Source organism: Triturus cristatus, chromosome 4_2 (genome assembly GCF_964204655.1).
Source record: "Triturus cristatus chromosome 4_2, aTriCri1.1, whole genome shotgun sequence".
In the NCBI taxonomy this organism is placed as follows: domain Eukaryota; kingdom Metazoa; phylum Chordata; class Amphibia; order Caudata; family Salamandridae; genus Triturus; species Triturus cristatus.
The window spans coordinates 818518254-818542620 of NC_140586.1; the positions used below are offsets into that span (position 1 = coordinate 818518254).

Sequence of the window (24367 nt, forward strand, 5' to 3'; positions counted from 1 at the left end):
TCAGAAGCCTAGCCTGCGGGGTAATCACTCAAAGAAAGCAGCGCATGGTTGGGAGGTGGTAAAAGCTTATCTGAGGGGTCCCAGACCGAAGGAGAAATAATGTGACGCGCAGCTAGGGCGTCCCCACGTGGTGCCACATTCCCGCAGAGAATGGGAGTACTGCAGGTTCTGCGGTGCAGTGGACTGGTGCACTAAAGATACGATGAGCTTGTGTACTGAGGGTGCTATGCACTGGGGTACTAAAAACACAATAAACAGTAGTACTGAGGGTACTGGGGACTGGTGTACTGAAACAATATGACCTGCTTTACTGTGGGTGCTGGGCACTGGTGTACTAAAGACACGATGAGCTGGAGTACTGAGGTTGCTACGGACCGGTGTACTAAAGACACGATGAGCTGGAGTACTGAGGGTGCCGCGGACGGGGGTACTAAAAGCAACATAAACTGGTGTACTGTGGGTGCTAGGCACTGGGGTACTAAAGACACGATGAGCTGGAGTACTGAGGGTGCTATGGACTGGTGTACTAAAGACACGATGAGCTGGAGTACTGAGGGTGCCGCGGACGGGTGTACTAAAAGCAACATAAACTGGTGTACTGTGGGTGCTAGGCACTGGGGTACTAAAGACACGATGAGCTGGAGTACTGAGGGTGCCGCGGACGGGTGTACTAAAAGCAACATAAACTGGTGTACTGTGGGTGCTAGGCACTGGGGTACTAAAGACACGATGAGCTGGAGTACTGAGGGTGCTACGGACTGGTGTACTAAAGACACGTTGAGCTGGAGTACTGAGGGTGCCGCGGACGGGTGTACTAAAAGCAACATAAACTGGTGTACTGTGGGTGCTAGGCACTGGGGTACTAAAGACACGATGAGCTGGAGTACTGAGGGTGCCGCGGACGGGTGTACTAAAAGCAACATAAACTGGTGTACTGTGGGTGCTAGGCACTGGGGTACTAAAGACACGATTAGCTGGAGTACTGAGGGTGCTATGCATTGGGGTACTAAAGACACAATAAACAGTAGTACTGAGGGTACTGGGGACTGGTGTACTGAAACAATATGACCTGGTGTACTGTGGGTGCCAGGCACTGTTGTACTAAAGACACGATGAGCTGGAGTACTGTGGGTGCTGGGCACTGGTGTACTAAAGACACGATGAGCTGGACTACTGAGGGTGCTACGGACTGGTGTACTACTGGCACTATGCCCTGGAGTACTGTGGGTGCTGGGCACTGGTGTACTAAAGACACGATGAGCTGGAGTACTGAGGGTGCTGCGGATGGGTGTACTAAAAGCAACATAAACTGGTGTACTGTGGGTGCTGTGCACTAGTGTACTAAGACACGATGAGCTGGAGTACTGAGGGTGCTACGGACTGGTAAACTAAAGACACCATTAACTGGAGTCCTGCGGGTGCTGTGCACTAGTATAGTAAAGAAAGGATGCACGGGAGTACTGAGGGTGCTGCGGACTGGTGTATTAAAGACACCATGAACTGGAGTACTGCGGGTGCTGGGCACTGGCATACTAAAGAAACCATGAACTGGAGTACTGAGGGTGCTCTGGACTTGAGTAATGAGGGTGCTGTGTACTGGTGTACTAAGGACACGATGAGCTGAAGTAATGAGGGTGCTACAGACTGGTGTACTACAGGCACTATGAAGTAGAGTACTGAGGGTGCAGTGGACTGGTATGTTAAAGAGACCATGAACTGGAGTACTGCGGGTGCTGTGCACTGGTCTAGTAAATAAATGATGAGCTGGAGTACTGAGGGTGCTACAGACTGGTGTACTACAGGCACCATGAACTGGAGTACTGAGTGTGCTGTACACTGGTGTACTAAAGACAATATGAACTGGAGTACTGAGGGTGCTGTGCACTGGTTTAGCACAGGCACTTGGTGTGCTACAGGCAGTATCAACTGGAGTGCTTGTGGTGGTGTGAACTGGTGTTCTAAAGACACTATGAACTGGGGTACTTAGGGTGCTGTACACTGGTGTACTAAACACACCATGAACTGGAGTACTGCGGGTGCTGTGCACTGGTCTGGTAAATAAATGATGAGCTGGAGTGCTGAGGGTGCTACCAACTGGTGTACTACAGGCACTATGAACTGGAGTACTGAGTGTGCTGTAAACTGGTGTACTAAAGACACTATGAACTGGAGTACTGAGTGTGCTGTACACTGGTGTACTAAAGACACTATGAACTGGAGTACTGAGGGTGCTGTGCACTGGTGTAGAACAGGCACTTGGTGTGCTACAGGCATCATCAACTGGGGTACTTAGGGTGCTGTGCACTGGTGTACTAAACACACTATGAACTGGAGTACTGAGGGTGCTGTGCACTGGTGTACTAAACACACTATGAACTGGAGTACTGAGGGTGCTGTGTACTAAACACACTATGGACTGGAGTACTGAGGGTGCTGTGCACTGGTATACTAAACAAACTATGAACTGTAGTTCTGAGGGTGCGGTGCACTAGTGTACTAAGCACACTATGAACTGGAGTATTGAGGGTGCCGTGCACTGGTGTACTAAAGACACAATGAACTGGAGTACTGAGAGTTTTCCTGTACTAAAAGCAACATAAACTGGAATACTGCGGGCAGTGCGGATTGGCATACACAGGCACTATGAACTGGAGTGCTGGGGGTGCAGTGGACTGGTATGTTAAAGACACCATGAACTGGAGTACTGCGGGTGCTGTGCACTGGTCTAGTAAATACATGATGAGCTGGAGTACTGAGGGTGCTACAGACTGGTGTACTACAGGCACCATGAGCTGGAGTACAGAGTGTGCTGTACACTGGTGTACTAAAGACACTATGAACTGTAGTACTGAGGGTGCTGTGCACTGGTTTAGCACAGGTACTTGGTGTGTTACAGGCAATATAAACTTGAGTGCTTGTGGTGCTGTGCACTGGTGTTCTAAAGACACTATGAAATGGGGTACTTAGGGTGCTGTACACTGGTGTACTAAACACACCATGAACTGGAGTACTGCGGGTGCTGTGCACTGGTCTAGTAAATAAATGATGAGCTGGAGTACTGAGGGTGCTGTGGACGGGTGTACTAAAAGCAACATAAACTGGTGTACTGTGGGTGCTGTGCACTGGTGTACTACTGGCACTACACCCTGGAGTACTGTGGGTGCTGGGCACTGGTGTACTAAAGACACTATGAGCTGGAGTACTGAGGGTGCTGCGGACGAGTGTACTAAAATCCACATAAACTGCTGTACTGTGGGTGCTGTGCACTGGTGTACTACTTGCACTACGCCCTGGAGTACTGTGGGTACTGGGCACCGGTGTACTAAAGACACGCTGAGCTGGAGTTCTGATTGTGCTACGGTCTGGTGTACTGAAGGTACAATGTGCTGGTATACTAAAGACACGATTTACTGGAGTATTGAGGGTGCCCTGGACTTGAGTACTGAGGATGCTGTGCACTGGTGTACTAAGGACACGATGAGCTGAAGTAATGAGGGTGCTACAGACTGGTGTACTACAGGTACTATGAACTAGAGTACTGAGGGTGCAGTGGACTGGTATGTTAAAGACACCATGAGCTGGAGTACTGCGGGTGCTGTGCACTGGTCTAGTAAATACATTATGAGCTGGAGTACTGAGGGTGCTACCAACTGGTGTATTACAGGCACTATGAACTGGAGCACTGAGTGTGATGTACACTGGTGTACTAAAGACACAATGAACTGGAGTACTGAGGGTGCCTTGCACTGGTGTAGAGCACGCACTTGGTGTGCTACAGGCACCATCAACTGGAGTGCTTGGGTGCTGTGCACTGGTGTACTAAACACACTATGAACTGGAGTACCGAGGGTGCTGTGCACTGGTGTACTAAACACACTATGAACTGGAGTACTGAGGGTGCTGTGCACTGGTGTACTAAACACACTATGAACTGGAGTACTGAGGGTGCTGTGCACTAGTGTACTAAACACACTATGAACTGGAGTACTGAGAGTGCTGTGCACTGGTGTACTAAACACACTATGAACTGGAGTACTGAGGGTGCTGTGCACTGGTGTACTAAAGACACAATGAAATGGAGTACTGAGAGTTTTCCTGTACTAAAAGCAACATAAACTGGACTACTGCGGGCAGTGCAGATTGGCATACACAGGCACTATGAACTGGAGTGCTGAGGGTGCAGTGGACTGGTATGTTAAAGAGACCATGAACTGGAGTACTGCGGGTGCTGTGCACTGGTCTAGTAAATAAATGATGAGCTGGAGTACTGAGGGTGCTACGGACTGGTATACTACAGGTACTATGAACTGGAGTACTGAGGGTGCACTGGTGTAACACAGGCACTTGATGTGCTACAGGCACTATCAACTGGAGTGCTTAGGGTGCTGTGCACTGGTGTACTAAAGACAGTATGAATAGGAGTACGGAGGGTGCTGTGCACTGGTGTACTAAAGACACTATGAACTGGAGTATTGAGAGTTCTCCTGTACTAAAAGCAACATAAACTAGAGTACTAAGGGCAGTGTGTATTAGCATACACAGGCACTATGAATTGGAGTACTGAGGGTGTTATGCACTGGTGTATTAAAGGCACTATGAACTGGAGTACTGAGGGTTCTTGGCATTGGTGTATTAAAGGCACAATAAACTGGAGTTGGACGGTGCTGTGCACTGGTGCACTAAAGACACTCAGTACTGAGGGTGCTGCGGACGGGTGTACTAAAAGCAACATAAACTGGAGTACTGCGGGTACTGTGCACTGGTGTACTACTGGCATTATGACCTGGAGTACCGAGGGTGCTGGGCACTGGTCTAGGACAGTGCTTGAAATGAAAAAATAGAAGTGCCGGTACTCTGTGTCAGAGTACCTGCTTGTTTCTGAGAAGTGCCGATATTCTCCAATTAAAAGTATTACCTCACTCTTGAGAAGTGCCAGTACTCTCCCTCTCAAAATAAAGAAGTGCCAGTACTCCGTACCGGACAGTACAGGCCCATTTAAAGCACTGGTCTAGGAAAGAAACGATGAGTTGGAGTACTGAGGGTGCTCCGGACTGGAGTACTGAAGGGGCTGTGCACTGGTGTACTAATGACACAATCTGGACTACTGAGGGTGCTGCGGACTGGTGTACTACGGGCACTAGGAACTGGAGTACTGAGGATGCTGTGCACTGGTCTAGTAAAGAATGAGCTGGAGTACTGAGGGTGCCATGAACTGGAGTACTGAGGGTGCTGTGCACTGGTGTACTAAAGACACAATGAACTGGAGTACTGAGTTTTCCTGTACTAAAAGCAACATAAACTGGACTACTGCGGGCAGTGCGGATTGGCATACACAGGCACTATGAACTGGAGTATTGAGGGTGCAGTGGACTGGTATGTTAACTATACTGTGAACTAAAGGAGCAGCGGACTGGCTTACTACAGGCACTATGAATTGGAGTACTGAGGGTGTTGGAGGCTGGTATGATAAAGACACCATGAACTGGAGTACTGCGGGTGCTGTGCACTGGTCTTGTAAATAAATCATGAGCTGGAGTAGTGAGGGTGCTGCGGACTGGTGTACTACAGGCACTGTGAAGTGGAGTACTGATGGTGCTGTGCACTGGTGTAACACAGGTACTTGGTGTGCTACAGGCACTATCAACTCGAGTGCTTAGGGTGCTGTGAACTGGTGTACTAAAGACAGTATGAACTGGGGTACTTAGGGTGCTGTGCAGTGGTGTACTAAATACACTATGAATAGGAGTACGGAGGGTATTGTGCACTGGTGTACTAAAGACACTATGAACTGGAGTATTGAGAGTTCTCCTGTACTAAAAGCAACATACACTGGAGTACTGAGGGCAGTGCGGATTGGCATACACAGGCACAATGAACTGGAGTACTGAGGGTGCAGTGGACTGGTATGTTAACGATACTGTGAACTGAAGGTGCTGCGGACTGGCGTACTACAGGCACTATGAATTGGAGTACTGAGGGTGTTGGTGGCTGGTATGATAAAGACACTGTGAACTGAAGTACTGAGAGTGCTGTGCACTGGTGTACTAAATACACTATGAATTGGAGTACTGAAGGTGCTGCAGACTGGTGTTGTAAAGGCACTAAGAACTGAAGTACTGAGGGTGCAGTGGACGGTCTTACACAGGCTCTATGAACTGGAGTACTGTGGGTGCTGTGTGCTGGAATGTTAAAGACACTAAAGTACTGAGGGTGCTGGGGACTGGTGTACTACAGGCACTAAGAACTGAAGTACTGAGGGTGCTGCAGACTGGTGTACTACAGGCGCTATAATCTGGAGTACTGAAGGTGCTGTGGGCTGGTAGTCTAAAACACTATCAACTAGATTACTTAGGGTACTGGCGTACTACAGGAACTATGACGGGGAGTACTGGGTGTTATGTACTGGTGTGCTAAAGACACTATGAACTGTAATATTGAGGGTTCCGCGTATTAGTGTACTAACATCACTATGAACGTATTGAGGACGCTGCGGACTGGCATACTCAGGGACTATGAACTAGAGTCCTGGAGTACTATGCACTGGTGTACTAAAGACACTATGAACTGGAGTAGTGAGGCTGCTACGGTCTGGTGTATTAGAGGGATTATGGACTGAAGTACTGAGGGCACTCCGGAATGGCATACAAAAGGTACTATATACTGGAGTACTGAGGGTGCTGTGGACTGGCATGCTAAAGACACTGTGAGCTAGAGTGCTGAGGGCTCTGCGGACTGGCTCACTAAAGGCAGTATGAGTTGGAGTACTGAGGGTGTTATGCACTAGTGCACTAAAGACACTCTGAACTGAAGGACTAAGTGTGCTGTGCACTGGTGTACTAAAGACACTTTGAATTGGAGTACTGGGGGTGATGTACGCTGACTTTCAAAGGGCACTATGAACTGGAATACTAGGATGCTGTGCGCTAGTGTTCTAAAGACACTATGAATAGTACTGAGGGTGCTGCGGATTGGCTTACTACAGGCACTATGAACTGCAGTACTGAAGGTCCAGCGGGCTGGCGTACTAAAGGCAGTGTTACCTGGAGTACTGAGTATGCTTGGGACCGATGCACTTAAGGCACTATGAACTGTAGTACTGAAGGTGCAGCTGACTGGCATACTAAAGGCATGATTAACTGGAGTACTGAAGGTGCAGCTGACTGGCATACTAAAGGCAGTATTATCTGGAGTACTGAAGGTGCAGCTGAGTGGCATACTAAAGGCGTTATTAACTGGAGTACTGAAGGTGCAGGTGCAGCTGACTGGCATACTAAAGGCAGTATTATGTGTAGTACTGAAGGTACAGCTGACTGGCGTACTAAAGGCATGATTAACTGTAATACTGAAGGTGTAGCTGACTGGCATACTAAAGGCAGTATTAACTGGAGTATTAACTGGAGTACTGAAGGTGCAGCTGACTGACATACTAAAGGCATGATTAACTGGAGTACTGAAGGTGCAGCTGACTGGCATACTAAAGGCAGTATTAACCGCAGTACTGAAGGTACAGCTGACTGGCATACTAAAGGCAGTATTAACTGGAGTATTAACTGGAGTACTGAAGGTGCAGCTGACTGACATACTAAAGGCATGATTAACTGGAGTACTGAAGGTGCAACTGACTGGCATACTAAAGGCATGATTAACTGTAGTACTGAAGGTGCAGCTGACTGGCATACTAAAGGCAGTATTATCTGTAGTACTGAAGGTACAGCTGACTGGCATACTAAAGGCATGATTAACTGTAGTACTGAAGGTGCAACTGACTGGCATACTAAAGGCATGATTAACTGTAGTACTGAAGGTGCAGCTGACTGGCATACTAAAGGCAGTATTATCTGGAGTACTGAAGGTGCAGCTGACTGGCATACTGAAGGCACTATGAACTGCAGTACTGAAGGTACAGTGGGCTGGTGTACTTAAGGCAGTATTACCTGGAGCACTGAGTGTGCTTGGGACCGATGCACTTAAGGCACCATGAACTGTAGTACTGAACGTGCAGCTGACTGGCATACTAAAGACATGATTAACTGGAGTACTGAAGGTGCAGCTGACTGGCATACTAAAGGCAGTATTAACTGGAGTACTGAGGGTGCCTAGGACTGGTGTACTAAAGGCAGTATTAACTGGAGTACTGAAGGTGCAGCTGATTAGCATACTAAAGGCACTATGACCTGGAGTACTGAAGGTGCAGTGGGCTGGTGTACTGGGGGCACTATTACCTGGAGTACTGAGTGTGCTTGGGACCGACGCACTTAAGGAACCATGAACTGGAGTACTGAAGGTGCAGCTGACTGGCATACTAAAGGCATGATTAACAGGAGTACTGAAGAAGCAGGGGGCTGGTGTACTAAAGCCATGATTAACTGGAGTACTGAAGGAGCAGCGGGATGGTGTACTAAAGGCATGATTAACTGGAGTACTGAAGGTGCAGCGGATGGTGTACTAGAGACAGTCTGGGGCTGGTGTACTAAAGGCAGTATTAACTGGAGTACTGAAGGTGAAGATGACTGGCATACTAAAGGCACTATGAACTGGAGTACTTCAGGTTCAATGGGCTGGTGTACTAGAGACACTATTATCTAGCACTGAGGCTGTCTGGGACTGGTGTACCAAAGGCAGTATTAACTGGAGTTCTGAAGGTGCAGATGGCTGGCATACTAAAGGCACTATGAACTGGAGTACTTCAGGTTCAACGGGCTGGTGTACTAGAGGCACTATTACCTATGGTACTGAGGCTGTCTGGGACTGGTGTACTAAAGGCAGTATTAACTGGAGTACTGACAGTGCAGATGAATGGCATACTAAAGGCACTATGAACTGGAGTACTTCAGGTTCAACGGGCTGGTGTACTAGAGGCACTATTACCTATGGTACTGAGGCTGGCTGGGACTGGAGTACTAAAGGCAGTATTAACTGGAGTACTGACAGTGCAGTTGAATGGCATACTAAAGGCACTATGAACTGGAGTACTGAAGGTGCAATGGGCTGGTGTTCTGGGGGCACCATTATCTTGAGTGGATAGGGAGTAAAGAGGCCAAAAGCAAACACTGTAGGAGAAAACACACTAGAAGGTTGCACCTGATAATGACCATCCTCCTCCTTCTGAATCCCTGAATGTGAATCACAAGCCCCTTCTGTTGGATGTAGATCCCAGAATGCTATGAAGAGCTTTCCATCTTTTCAGAACTTCTGTTAATTGCATTGTGGGACCTGTTGTCCACACAAACCTTTACAGAATTCCAAGACCTTTCAGAAGGAGTTGTAAAACATGGAGAAGCATGGTGGAAGTTCAGTATAGACTCTGGTAGTGAATTCAGGGTCCTAGTTAGCCAGCGGATGACCCTCATACTGGTATCTTGACAGAGGTGTGCCAGTGGTCCTCGAAGGCTGGGATGGGCCAACGGTCACTCTCTGCACAGTGCTCGTCTACCATGAAGATGAAGCAGGACAGCAGCTTGGAGTGGGGAGTTGCTGGGTGTGTTTTTTCAGTGTGGATATCTTCGGCTCTGATCATACAAGAGCCTGGGAGCTGTGTCTACGAAGTTAGTATTAAGGTGTAGAAGTTCTAATTCTTAAGGCTCGGTGTAATCCAAATGCCCCCACAAGATGGCACAGAGATTTTCTCGATTCTTTGGGTTGCATCTGGACAAGATTCTCTCTAGTCTTTTTATTTCTATATTCAAGATGCGTTCATTTTTTTGGATTGCCTGCGCTCGAGATTTCCTTTAGCTTTTAGGTAACCATTTCTTGAGATTTGTTCTATGCTCCGGGTTGGCCATGCTTGAGATTCACTTTAGTCTTTTGGTTGTCATTGTTTGTGTTTCGCTGTAGTCTTTTATTTTCCTTTGCTTGAGATTCACTCCATTTTTTGTGCGGCCTAAGCTTGAGATAAGATTTAGCTTCTGGTGTACCCATGCTTCATATCGCTGTAGACTCCAGCTATAACTTGCTTGAGATTGTCTCTACCGTTTGGTTAGCTGCCTATGCTTGATGTTTGCTCTAGCCTTTACGTTGCTCATGCTTTAGATCTCCTTTAACATTTAGGTTGCCCTTGCTTGGCTGTCTGTATAGGCTGAAATACAACCGGGTTGAGCCTGTATACACATATAGAGCTTGTGCTGCAAGTGAATACTATATAAAATAAAGCTAGCTCTAGCAGGATAGAACTAGAAGACACTAGTCACCACTAATAACACTTGAGTTATTATCTGCCGGATTATTAATGTCCAACTATGTTGATTTCATCTGTTGTTAACTTGGATAGTGCTTTTCTGCACACCTAGAATGCCATAAGACACTACACTTGTTTGTGCCAAATCTCATAATTTATCATGTATTGAAAATTAAAAAGTAATTTATCATACAGGTTTCAACAAACAATATTCAAGAAAAGCATGCATCTTAAATACTGCACAATCCTTGCCAAATCATTATGAGGATTTGTTCCAAATTGTTTAGCTCTGAACCGTAAAATCCTAAACCGCTTAAGGACAGGACCAGCTGAAAGAGTTATGTATCCAATATCTCTAGTCATTTAGAGCAACAGTCCTCAATTCAATTGTGGCTTTAGAGGACTTGTCCAGCAGACTCCTTATGATATGGTTGACTAGTTTTGGCCTATTTACTTCAGGCCTCTCACTACAAAACAGAAAAGTGATATCCAAGTTAATAATTGATGAAAACAACTTAGTTGGAAAATAATGAACCAGCCGATAACAATTCAAGTGTTATTAGTGGTGACTAGTGTCTTTTGGATTTTTGTTCAGTCTTGGAATTGCCAATGCTTGGGATTCTCTTTAGTCTTCTGGTTTCCTATATTCAGGGTTGACCCCATATCCATAGTTCCTATGCTGAGATTTGTTTCAGCCTTTAGTTGGCTAGTTCCGGATATTTGCTTTAGGCTCTGTGACGCATGTCAGAGCTTCACTCTAGTCTTTGGTTTTCTGTACTTGAGACTCACTCTTGCCTTAGGGTTATCCTTGCACAAGACGCACTCTTTCCTTCAGGTTTCCAATGGTTGAGATTTACTTTAGTCTATGTTTTGCCCATACCTGAGTTTCACCGTAGCGCATATTTGAGATTCACTATAGTCTGTGGATTGCTCATGTTTGAGAGTCACTCTGGTGTTTGGGTTTTCTCTGTTTGTGATTTACTCTGCTTTGGGCTCCCTGGGCTTGAGACTGACTTTTATCTTTCGGTTGCCAAGACACGAGGTTCACTGTTTTGTTTGAGGCATGAGATTAACTTTAACATTTGGGTTGCCGATGCTTGAGATTCACTCTAATCTGCGGGTTGCCCATGCTTGGGATCACTCTAGTCCTTTGTTTTCCTATATTAGAGAGTCATTCCATTTTTTGAGTTGTCCTTGCTTGAAATTCTCTTTAGATTTTTGGTTGCTTATGCCTGAAATTCCCTTTAGACACTGTATTACCCATGCTTGAGTTTCATTTTGGACTTTGGGTTGCCCTGATTGAGAGCCTCTGCAGTCTTTGGGTTGTCAATGCTTGAAATTCTCTAGTCTATGATTTGTTCATGCATGATATTTACTCTCATCTTTCAGTTGCCCGTGCTTGAGATTTACTCTTATGTGGATTCACTCTAGTATTTGTGTCACCCATGCTTGAGATTCACTCTAGTATTTGTGTCGCCCAAGCTTCAGATTCACTCTAGAATTTGGTTCGTCCATGCTTGCGAATCACTCTAGTATTTGGGTTGCCCATGCTGAAGAATCATTATAGTATTTGGGTTGCCACCGCTTGAGATTCACTTTAGTATTTGGGTCGTCCATGCTTGAGAGTCACTCTAGTATTTGCGTAGCCCATGCTTGAGATTCACTCTAGCATTTGGGTAGCCCATGCTTGAGATTCATTTTAGCCATTGGGAAGCCCATGCTTGAGATTCACTCTAGCATTTGGGTAACTCATGCTTGAGATTCACTCTAGTATTTGGGTTGCCCATGCTTGAGAATTATTCTAGTATTTGGGTCACCAACGTTTGAGATTCACTCTAGTATTTGGGTCCTCCATGCTTGTGAGTCACTCTAGTATTTGGGTAGCCCATGCTTGAGATGCCCATGCTTGAGATTCACTCTAGTTTTTGCCTAGCCCAAGCTTGAGACTCACTCTAATACTTGAGTCACCCATGCTTGAAAATAACTAGTATTTGGGCCGCTCATGCTTAAGAATCCCTGTAGCCTTAGGTTTGTGTACTCTTAGGATTCTCTGTAGTCTTTAGGTTATGGATACTGGAGTTTCACTGTAGTCTTTGGGTTTCCTATGCTTGGGAGTTTCTTCTTTTCTGAATTACCTTAGTGTGAGCGCTAAACAATGGATTTACAATGGAACCTTCTATTTTGCCAGCACCTGAAATTAATGTCACCCTTTAGTATCTTTCCCACAGAAATATGCTATTACACATAGGTCAAGGGTATGTGTGCATTCTGAATAGCACCCATTGTAACAATGCTAGTTCCCTAGAGAACAAGATTAGACAAATCTGACATAAGCTAAGATGCACCACAAATTCATAAACAGTGTCACTTTGTTTGTATTCAAATTAATATAAGAGGACAAGGTAATCCTTGATTTCAGTTTCTTTATTCCAAATTCATTGGACAATGCAAAGCGATACAGCCGACGCGTTTCGTCCTAACACAGGACTTCTTCAGGGCAAGAATAGGCAGGTGAGTTGCTTCAAATTTGATTGGTTTGCGACTATCCAATATAGGCTGTGAATCTTCCGTCCAGAATTGTTTAATTTACAAACCATATGTTTAATCTATATATGAGAAAAGGAGGTTCAAAAACATATTCGTAGAAATGTCAATTATGGGGATTGTTTCTCCTTGTCTGTATGCTGGGTTAGACTGAAGAGTCGTGGTCCACTCACAAATATGGAGGGAGCCCTTATACCGATTTTAAGTGTAGGGGTTGAAGTCCTTCTGTGGGTGTTCAGGACGACTTTATCACCTCTCAACTTTTGTGATTTTAGACCACTTGCATCATAGTGAGTGGACTCCACTCACTATGATGCAAGTGGTCTAAAATCACAAAAGTTGAGAGGTGATAAAGTCGTCCTGAACACCCACAGAAGGACTTCAACCCCTACACTTAAAATCGGTATAAGGGCTCCCTCCATATTTGTGAGTGGACCACGACTCTTCAGTCTAACCCAGCATACAGACAAGGAGAAACAATCCCCATAATTGACATTTCTACGAATATGTTTTTGAACCTCCTTTTCTCATATATAGATTAAACATATGGTTTGTAAATTAAACAATTCTGGACGGAAGATTCACAGCCTATATTGGATAGTCGCAAACCAATCAAATTTGAAGCAACTCACCTGCCTATTCTTGCCCTGAAGAAGTCCTGTGTTAGGACGAAACGCGTCGGCTGTATCGCTTTGCATTGTCCAATGAATTTGGAATAAAGAAACTGAAATCAAGGATTACCTTGTCCTCTTATATTAATTTGAATACAAACAAAGTGACACTGTTTATGAATTTGTGGTGCATCTTAGCTTATGTCAGATTTACCTTAGTGTGAGATTTGCTTTAGTTTCTGGTTTATTAGTGTTTGGGTTTCACTCTAGTCTTTGGGTTGCCCATACTCAAAGTGGGTGGTGGGAAATGTGATATGATACAAAAATCTCTGTTCAGCCTCTCATTAGCAGATTGTACTTGGTACCTAATAAGTTCTAGAGAAAGCCATGTTGTGCAGACTGCATGCTAATTCCTGCAAAACAAAGAATTCTCATTTCCAAGCCAATTATACTGGTATTTTGCATAAATTATTTCATTCACATTCGGTTCACCATTCCTTCTGCACCCTCAGTCAGACAAAGAACAAAGTAAGGGGCTGAAAGCAAGAAAAAGCTATTTTTAATTTGCTATACGTTACAGATTTGTTTGCAATGAAGAATTATGCCAAATGAAAAACGATTTAGCAAGTTGCCTCTTATGAAATCAAAGGAGTTATTTTTTTTATCGTTTATGTGATGAACTGTATTGATTGTTAAGTAAGAGATTAGGCCCACATGAATTTTCTGCTAAGAAGCTGAATGATTTGTGTCACTGCGGAGGGTGGGCAGCCCGCCCACCGCAGTGCTTGGCTTGAGCGCCTTTGAGGTAGCTCGAAGCAAGGATTGCAATCTTGATTATTGCACTACTGGCAAATTGAGGAAAACGCCATTATTCACTCTCTTTGCTGCCTTATTTCCTGTGGCACTGCTGCTTAATTTGTAACAAAATAAAAAAATAAGTGCCATCTCTCTCGTCAGTGGGCCACTGCAGCTTGCACCACACATTGCCCCTGCCTGACATGAGGCCAATGATAGTAACAACACAACTACTAACTATCACCTACCTGCAAGTGTGAACATTCTGACTATTTCAGGCCCCCAAAGCTTTAAGAATTACTTGGATGGCATGTAATAGTCATTTTTAATGTCAATTGAATTAATAATTAACTGTTGTTGTGGTCATCTCTGAATTAGCCAGGCAATGCCACCCTGTGGCAGGCTGTCACAAATGCCGATGTTAACAACTAAGAGCTGGTGCCGAGCACCAGAAAGCACCGGCTCAAATTAAGCACTGGTGGCACTATATGCACTTTCCTGTTGGAGGAAACAATTAATATAAAGATTCAAAAAACTAATATAAAGATGCTAATTATTGAACTTAAAAATTAAAATATAAATTTAAATTAAGAAAAATTAAATGGGAGCAGAATGACAAAGAATATCCCAAAACTGTAACCTGTAACACAATTTTGCCCTTTTGCACCCACGTGTGAGGAATTGAAATGCAATGCTCTATCCAAATGTATGACCCAGTCTTTGAACGTGATTTAAGTTCATCATGAGACTTGGGGGCTCATTAGGATGGTGGGCGGATCTGAGTCCGCCCGCCATCGCAGCGGTGTTGGGACCGGCCGCCGGACATGCGGCGGTTCCGCACCCCGAATAAGGATGCGACCGCCACCATGGCGGTTGCATTCTGTAATTTAACATTGCGGCGGGTGGTGCTGGCAGCAGCACCCGCCGCAATGTTAAAATCGCATGCCTGGCATTTCACTGCACCACATGGCAGGCACCACACGGTGCCTGCCACTTGGTGCAGCGAAATGTATGGTACCCCCCCCAAGTGCACCTCACCTCCCCAAGACACAAGGGGGGCCCGCAATGGGCCCCCAACACCAATCCCCGTCAGCCTTTCCATGGCAGCGTTGCCGCCATGGAAAGGCCTTTCAAACTCGACATCCTAATATGGCGGGCTGTAAGGCCTTTCAAACTCGACATCCTAATATAGCGGACAGTGCCTGCTAGGCACCGCCACCATATTAGTGCCCCTGCTCCGCCGGGCAGGCAATCGTGACGATTGCCACCGGCGGACGGACTTTCCGTCCGCCGCGATACCCACCGGCATCATAATATGGCGGGGGTAACTCTCTTGACGATGGCGGAACGCTCGCCACCACCGGTCCGGCGGTGGTGATCGTTCCGCCATCGTAATGAGCCCCTAAGTCTGGCTTCTCCATGTTCCTATTGGAAGAGTTAGAAACTTTCACAGCAGCAACAATATGTTGTTTCAAGATAGCTCTGAGTTTTTAATGTAGGTCTGTCCTGTTCACGCAACTGAAAAGGAGAAACAGATTAAAATCCTACCCTGACAAGTTGCAATTTAGAAAACGTACATTAGTACTCATTTAATATATAAAAAAGTAAATTCAGGGACGCTAAACTGTTCTTTGGAGCTAACACCGGTAATGCTGAATTCTGGGTTGCGGAATACCAAGACTGTGTATTGATGATACCACCTCACGGCTCTTTCTTCATCCATCCTGCACTTCTTGTCTCTTTATCTCACTCTTGCAGGTTATTTTCCTCCCTATTTTCTCCCTTTGTCTCAATTTGCCTGTCGCTCTCGACCCCTCCCTTTCTGCTTTGCCCTCTCTTGCTCTGGGTTATGGTGAAAAAAACAGCCCTGGCCTCCAAAAATGAGTTCTCAATATCGGAAAGTGTGGGTGTTTTGATACCCAGTTCGGACTAAACAGGCTGTAGCTGAATTTAACCCGCCAAACCTCGGATACGAAGAGGTTTATCCACTTGCGGGTGATAGTATACCCTATTGGCTCAAGGCCCTGTGAACTTAGCAGAAAACTTTTGACTACATTCACGAGCAGCCTTCTTGTTGTACCTTTGTTTTTTTTCAAAATATGACTTTGGGACCCGCCAGTCCTGTCCAGATTTTTACAAAACGAAACAGATCCCAGTAAAATTGAAAGAATAAGAGGGTTTAATTGTTTTATGCATATGAATGAGGGAGATATCAATTTGTCCTGAAGAAGGTGGTCGAATCTTCTACTATCCACTGACATGTGTCAACGTATAGCCTGGACTGAATCTGATGAACTTTGAGATGCAATGGATGATAAGCAACAGGGACAATCATGCATCTTGAATGATGATTTAAACAGATTAGCTGTGTAAAAAGACACATGTCGTTGTCTTATGTGTCTCTCCCTCAGCAGTTTTTTTATGAAAGGCTTTGATTATTATGTGCGCCGTATTTTGATGTTTATAAACAATTGTTAGATAATACTACCCGATTTACTGACAATATGGTGAGCCATGCTTTTTAACTCCATATTAATTTTTTTTAATTATATTTTTAGTATAAGTGGTATTAAAGCTCTTCACAATCTGATACTTTTGTGGTACTAATTTGTATTTGGACTGGGGTAATATCTCAGTGTTTATGAATTATGACAGGGGTGAATGAACGAGTGAAGGGTTTAAGTATGTGTGAGTTCCCATGGCAAGCATTTGACTTGATAGTCTGGTGAAGGTGTCCTATCTCCTTGGTTGCGGGACCCATCTCTTTTTTAGGTCTCGCCTGAGCCAGCGCTTTAGCGCTGATCTGGTGAGAGCTTTAGTAAACGGGGGATTTGGAAGTGCAAACTAGTGCTTTTCAGGCCTCCAAATGCAGTGCATGTGCGCCGGGCGCGTGCTCCATTTGGCAGCCTGCCTGATCACTATCGCGGCCGCTTTGATGTTCTCAGTGAGCCACGCGGCCACTTAGAACATCAAAGTGGCCGCGAAATGATCACCATTTGCCACCCCCTTCCTTATCCCACTTCCTGCTTGTTATTTTATACTTGCCTCGTTCCGATTCATCTTTGCTTTCAGGAACGACGTGGGACTAACCAGTTGACTTTCTTGCCTTTCCCGGCCCAACAACTCGCCGGACCCGCTGCGCGGGTCCCGCAGCGTCCAGTGAACACCGTAAGAGCGCCTGGACGGGGTTGCCTTCACCGGGGTGAGCGCATCTGTACAGGGCTGCGAGCAGCAGGGGACTCCATTGCCCAGGAGTCCCTGCGAGCCCCATTGCCTACACCTGGGCTGCTCTCCCTGCACGACACGCCCCCCTGCATAGCTGTGATTAAAAGCAGAACACCAAGCTCCCATCCCTGGGATTCATCTTTGCTTTCAGGAACGACGTGGGACTAACCAGTTGACTTTCTTGCCTTTCCCGGCCCAACAACTCGCCGGACCCGCTGCGCGGGTCCCGCAGCGTCCAGTGAACACCGTAAGAGCGCCTGGACGGGGTTGCCTTCACCGGGGTGAGCGCATCTGTACAGGGCTGCGAGCAGCAGGGGACTCCATTGCCCAGGAGTCCCTGCGAGCCCCATTGCCTACACCTGGGCTGCTCTCCCTGCACGACACGCCCCCCTGCATAGCTGTGATTAAAAGCAGAACACCAAGCTCCCATCCCTGGGATTCATCTTTGCTTTCAGGAACGACGTGGGACTAACCAGTTGACTTTCTTGCCTTTCCCGGCCCAACAACTCGCCGGACCCGCTGCGCGGGTCCCGCAGCGTCCAGTGAACACCGTAAGAGCGCCTGGACGGGGTTGCCTTCACCGGGGTGAGCGCATCTGTACAGGGCTGCGAGCAGCAGGGGACTCCATTGCCCAGGAGTCCCTGCGAGCCCCATTGCCTACACCTGGGCTGCTCTCCCTGCACGACACGCCCCCCTGCATAGCTGTGATTAAAAGCAGAACACCAAGCTCCCATCCCTGGGATTCATCTTTGCTTTCAGGAACGACGTGGGACTAACCAGTTGACTTTCTTGCCTTTCCCGGCCCAACAACTCGCCGGACCCGCTGCGCGGGTCCCGCAGCGTCCAGTGAACACCGTAAGAGCGCCTGGACGGGGTTGCCTTCACCGGGGTGAGCGCATCTGTACAGGGCTGCGAGCAGCAGGGGACTCCATTGCCCAGGAGTCCCTGCGAGCCCCATTGCCTACACCTGGGCTGCTCTCCCTGCACGACACGCCCCCCTGCATAGCTGTGATTAAAAGCAGAACACCAAGCTCCCATCCCTGGGATTCATCTTTGCTTTCAGGAACGACGTGGGACTAACCAGTTGACTTTCTTGCCTTTCCCGGCCCAACAACTCGCCGGACCCGCTGCGCGGGTCCCGCAGCGTCCAGTGAACACCGTAAGAGCGCCTGGACGGGGTTGCCTTCACCGGGGTGAGCGCATCTGTACAGGGCTGCGAGCAGCAGGGGACTCCATTGCCCAGGAGTCCCTGCGAGCCCCATTGCCTACACCTGGGCTGCTCTCCCTGCACGACACGCCACCCTCACCTACCTAATTTCCAAACTTAAGTAGCCACTCATCCGCAGCGCGGGAGCGCGCGGGAGCGCCCGGGGCTAAGCCCGGGCAAAGGGCGGGCCGTCTAAGGCCGTCCAAGGACGTACAGGGACGGGCCGGGCCCTTTCTCTTACTCTCGGGATTGGAGGACTCAAAGTATGTTTTAGTTATCAATGTGATAAGATGTTGAATGTAGTTATAATGTGTAATTGAAGTTTTAAACTTTTATCTAATTTATATTTTAAATTGTACACATTATTCCTTATTTTTAGTCTTATGATGTCCTCATCACTAAGAAAGGGTAGGCGGGTTACAGTAAAGTCAAGTAGTGTTAAAGCCACTGGAACCTTAGATGATTTTATCACCCGTGCCACGGGGATATTAGATAAGGAAATTGCTCTTACTGAAAAGCGTTTGTCTCTGGACTTAGTTACGGGGAAGCGTTCATCTTTGGGTCGGTTTGCATCTGTGGTCACTCCTGAAAAGAGCATAATAAACGACTTGGAAGCCAGCCCAGACTTAGCCGTTACTTCAGAAAATCAAGAAATATCTATGGGCGATGTAGTGAACGGTCCAATAGAAGATTGTTCTGTATTGAGCAATATTGAGGATGGGATCCAACACCCTAATTTGACCCTGTCGGGCCCCATTTCCCTACAATCCAAAGCTTCGGCCTCTGTTCCAGAAGTCACAAAAACTAGTAAACATAAAAGAGGGGGAGGTCACTTGAAGGGAAGGGTCATACGTATGGGAGACCCTGGTGATCTGACTCATTGCTGCCAAAACAACAACAACAAAGCTTTGTTAACACATATTGAGAAGCTGGTAAAAAATCTCTTGTTACCCCTTATTGAGAGAACACAAATAGTTAACCTAAAATTGGACCAATTAGAGCACTTAATATCAGTTAACACACATTCGCTGGAAATTTTGGCTAACAACAGCAAATTTCCACAGGCCCAGGGGAATTGTATTGAAATAAAGAAGGGGGCTCATAAAACCTCTATTCAAAAACCAAGTAATCCGCCCCAGCCTATTGCATCTGTTGATTCCCAGCGAACCCCTGTACGATCAGTCCCAACTAGACCTGCACTGGTGGCTGATGGGGACTCTCAGTCAATACCGATTATGGCTATAGCAGCAGCACCGAGCTCAATTACATCTAAGCCAGTAGCCTCATCTCAAGTTAAACAAACTCCACTGAGCGGCCCATTAGTTCTGGATGAAATGGCACCTCCAAGTAAACCAATATGTGTGAATATACCCCCCGAATCTGCACCTTTTATGGCCATCCTGACAGGTGTCCCGGTGGTCGCACCAAATAAACATGAATCAAATCAGGACCTATCAAATAAAGTCATATTCTGGCTCAACAACAATAGACCACTCCCCCCAGCCTCTAGTACAAAAATATTAAACGTACGAAGGGTCCCTTGGGTTGGCCCAAGCAAGAAGGATTTAGAGGGGGATTGTATCCTAATTAATTTTAGGGACAGGTGGGTCAAGGACTTAATCTGTAACAAAGCAAGGTTTGCTAGAATGGGGGATATTCAATGTATAGGTCTTGAATATTTTTATCCCAACTTGCATCATCTTCCCCCTAACCCTCGCTTTCCTGGGTCGAGAGTGCAGGGTAATAATTACTCTGGATGGACTCAGATTAATACTATATCTCGACCCCCTCAAAATCATCCTGGTTTGTGGTTCCAGGGTGATGGATCTTTCATGGGGCCAACAAGTTTCAAAAATTTTGGGCAAACCCCCTATGACCAATCAAGAAGGAGATTCCAGGGGGAGGAATACCTAGGGTGGATGCCAAATAACAATATTCCATTAAGAAACCGATTTGACCCACTGGTGGGAATGGAGGGTTTAGATTGACCATTAGACAAGAAAAAGGAAAGCTTTTTATCTACCACAGATTTGGTCATGGGGGAAAACGGGGGGATAAGGCAGGAGGATAACCAGGTGGTGGACGCTTTCGACCACAATGCTCAACCTAATATGCGTTCGGATAGTCAAACTGTTAGCAACTTAGCCTGTGAGCTAAACCCACCAATTACTGGGCCTGACCTGGAAACTCCAATAAAGTTTGTGGACAATAGCCTAGGGGAACCTGGGCTGTGTCTAATCTCATGGAATATTGCAGGTCTTGCGGGTAGAATGGAGGATGAAGCTTGGCTGGAGCATGTGGGTGGTCAGGATATCCTGTGCTTTCAGGAGACATGGAGCAGAGTGGGTGGGGAAATTGATGGTTTTCAATCTTTTAATGTTTTGGCGGTCCCATCACTAGCTGGGAGGGCAAGGGGTGGGTTAATGACAGCTCTATCCATCAAACTAAAGAACCTGATAACCTCAAAAATAGTGGATACTCCTTGGTACCAGTTGCTCTTGTTGGAAAATTTGTTCCCAGAGCCCGTGTTGTTAATTAATTGGTACCATAATGTCTTTGATAGAAATGATGTATCTACAATCCAGAGTTTGGAGGAAGCAATATGTAAGGCTCGTAGTGATCGAGCTTTATTAGTAGTTATTTGGGTTGGTGATTTTAATTGTACACTGTGCAAATTTGGTGGCTGCAATGTCTGTGGTATCAATGATCTAAATGAACAGCCCTTGATGCATTTTAAACACACGCCCCAGGGGGACGCTTTAAATAATATCATTATTCTAAATGACTTATGTATGGTAGAGCCCTGGGCTGCCCCAAATATATCGCCAATACCAACCTTTCAGGGAACAAGAGGTGCAATGAGTACTATTGATTTTGTATTTGTGTCTAGTAACTTTCTTCATTATGTTAATAGGCTTGAGGTAATCGCAAGTGCCGTAAGCGATCATAATCCTTTAATGCTATCCTTGAGTGCCCCTGCTAGTAGAAAACATTTGGTTTGGGAGCAACCCATAACATATAATAAAAATCAGGGAGTTACCATGAAGTGGGGGAAAATAAATGCTGAAGGCCTTGAGGTAGAGATTCTGAATGTTTGTAAAACTGAGATCGAATCATGCCTGTCTCTGACGTCTGATCCAGACAAGGTCATTGGGAGTTTTGAAAAATTATGTGGGCACGTGGCTGAGCACCTTAGAAAACCAGTGGGGAAAAAGAATTTAAGGTGTTTTAAATGGTTTGACTCCGCATGCTCTGCCTCACATAAATCCTTAAAAGCTGCCCTTACACAAAAACCAAGAAATAAGGAACTGATAAGATCGACCAGAAGGGCTTATAAAGAGGCCATCACAAAGAGGAAGCAGGAATTGAAAAATCGAGCCTTGGACGATCTAGAGAAGGCCTCTGAGCTAAAAGATAGTAGGCTCTTCTGGGAAGTAGTAAATCGTCCCTTGTTTAAAAATGACACCAAAGAAAGTATACTGACGCAGATTACTGGTGAATCTTGGGAAGTTCACTTTGGTAAAATCTTTAATCCCAAAGCATTATTACTTTCGGATTTGTTGGATGATGTAGGGGATTTGGTGGTACCATCTTCAGCTTTGCTTCTTAGCTCTTCACTTACACTGGAAGAGGTTGAAGTAGCTTTGAGGAAGGGCATATCATTAAAAGCCCCGGGCCCTGATGCCGTCCCTTTAGACTTTTTTAAACATAATATTGAAGCTTGGGCACCTTTATTACTGAATGTTTTTAGGGCTGTTGTTCTTGGTCGCATCCCTGTATCGTGGAAGGTGGCAGTGGTGGTGCCGATTTTCAAGAAGGGCGATAGGTGTGATCCCCGATGCTATCGCCCTAGATCCTTGATCGATGCATCATGTAAACTATTGGGGAGGGTTATTTTGGCCAGATTAGAAACATGGGCTGACTCTGTTGGTCTAATTGTGAACTCCCAGTATGGATTCAGAAGTGGGAAGGGGACAGTTGAGCAGTGCCTGAATTTGGCGCTAATTATTGGCAAGTACATGAAGGCAAGGAGTTCTGCAATTTACCTTGCCTTCATGGACCTGTCAAGCGCCTTTGACACTGTTTGTAGAAGCAGGCTGTGGCAGATGATGGACGATATGGGCTTCGAAGAACCCCTGGTGACACTTCTCCGCAGACTACACGCAGCAACGTCCGTGGCTATAAGATTTGGACCTGGGGGGGAAACAACTAAACCTATTCCCTCAACTGAGGGGGTGCGTCAAGGTTGCATTTTGGCGCCTTTCTTGTTCCTAGTATACACAAATGGACTAGAAAAGTACTTGTTGGACCACTGTTGTGATTTTCCTAAGGTAAACGGTAGGAGTATTCCTATACTCTCATATGCAGACGATACTGTTTTAATGACCCTCACTGGAAACAGTTTGCAGTTGTGCCTAGATGCCTTTAACACCTTCATGCTGGATCTTGACCTGAAGGTAAATTTTGGAAAATCTTTTGCAATGGTCTGTGGTCCTAAAGGAACAAAACCTAGAAAATTTGTGGTGAATCACTCTACTATTGAAAGGGTGGAGAATTTTAATTACCTTGGAAATCTTTTCAATAGCAAACTAAGTTGGGCTCCTTTAATGAAGGCTCGAGCCCAGAGTGCTACCCGCTCCATAGAAGGTCTTTTTCGCTTCTGTGGTAAGTTGGGTCAAAAACCTGTTGCGCACCTTAAAACTCTTTATATATCTAAATGTTTATCTGTGGCTACCTACGGGGCAGGAGTATGGGGGACCGAAAACCCCTCAGTGGTACAAGTGATGGAAAATAAATTCCTAAAACGGGTATTACTGATTCCATCGGGTTCATCGAATAGCTTCTGTCATAATGAAATGGGAATGACCAAAGTGACTGACATCATTCGTCTGTCACCCCTATTATTATGGGGCAAAATATGGTTATCTGACGATTTGCAGCTCTCGAGAGAAATTCTCTCAGACTGCTTGAGCCTGGATAATGCAAACAAGATCCCCTGGTTGTCATACGTCAGGGACATGTTGAATAAGATAGGTTTGGGTCATGTTTATGAAAATCCTGCAAACATCCAGGGAAACATAAAAACCCAAATTAAGTCAAATTACTGGAAGTTTTTAGGCTCACGGTGTCTGGGAGGCCCTATTGGCTATGTACCTAAGTTACAGCATCAATTTTATTTAACTTTTACAACTAATGTCCAATGGCGGTTTTATCTCACGAGGTTTAGGCTAAATACCCTCCATTTTCTTTTCGCCTTTCCTAAACAAGGGGGTTGGTGTGAGCAGCTACCCCCTTGTCCCTGTAATGACAGAGTTAGCCAAAGTACTATACATGTTGTCCTGTTTTGCTCCTTATATCAAGATCCTAGGATTAGATTTATTAAACCTGTCCTGAAGGGGCGGCAACCATGCACTTATAAAGAAGGCTATGATTATTTGCTGTCATTATCTTCTGTTGATACTTGCTGTGCCATGTTAAATTTTATAAGAGTTTCACTTCAGATTAGGAAACGCTATGGATAAATTAGCTGTAGAACTGTGCTTTGCCATTGGATTTGTATTTATGCTGTATGATGGATTTTTTTGAATTGTAATTTTTATTTTATGGATGGATCACCTTATTTGTGTATTATGTTTTTTAACTTTGTGCTTTTATGATTCATTGTATGAATCGAATAAAGATTTTTGAACCGAACCGAGCCTCGTTCCTCCGTTGTCCCTTTGTAGCCCTAACGTAAAGCTCACTTAAAACTTAACCCTTCCTCCTCGCACTGCTAGCCCTCCTCATCGCACTGCCCCCCACTTCTCTTCT

General features: G+C 45.8%; 1 protein-coding gene and 1 long non-coding RNA gene across 2 annotated transcripts in view; one reads left to right on the forward strand and one right to left on the reverse strand.

The window, feature by feature from the left end:
• The window catches only part of B4GALT2 (beta-1,4-galactosyltransferase 2), an 897966-nt gene that overhangs the window by 559881 nt on the left and 313718 nt on the right, over positions 1-24367 (forward strand). The gene's annotated exons all lie outside the window — the stretch shown is intronic.
• The window catches only part of LOC146835111 (uncharacterized), a 301437-nt gene that overhangs the window by 80502 nt on the left and 196568 nt on the right, over positions 1-24367 (reverse strand). The gene's annotated exons all lie outside the window — the stretch shown is intronic.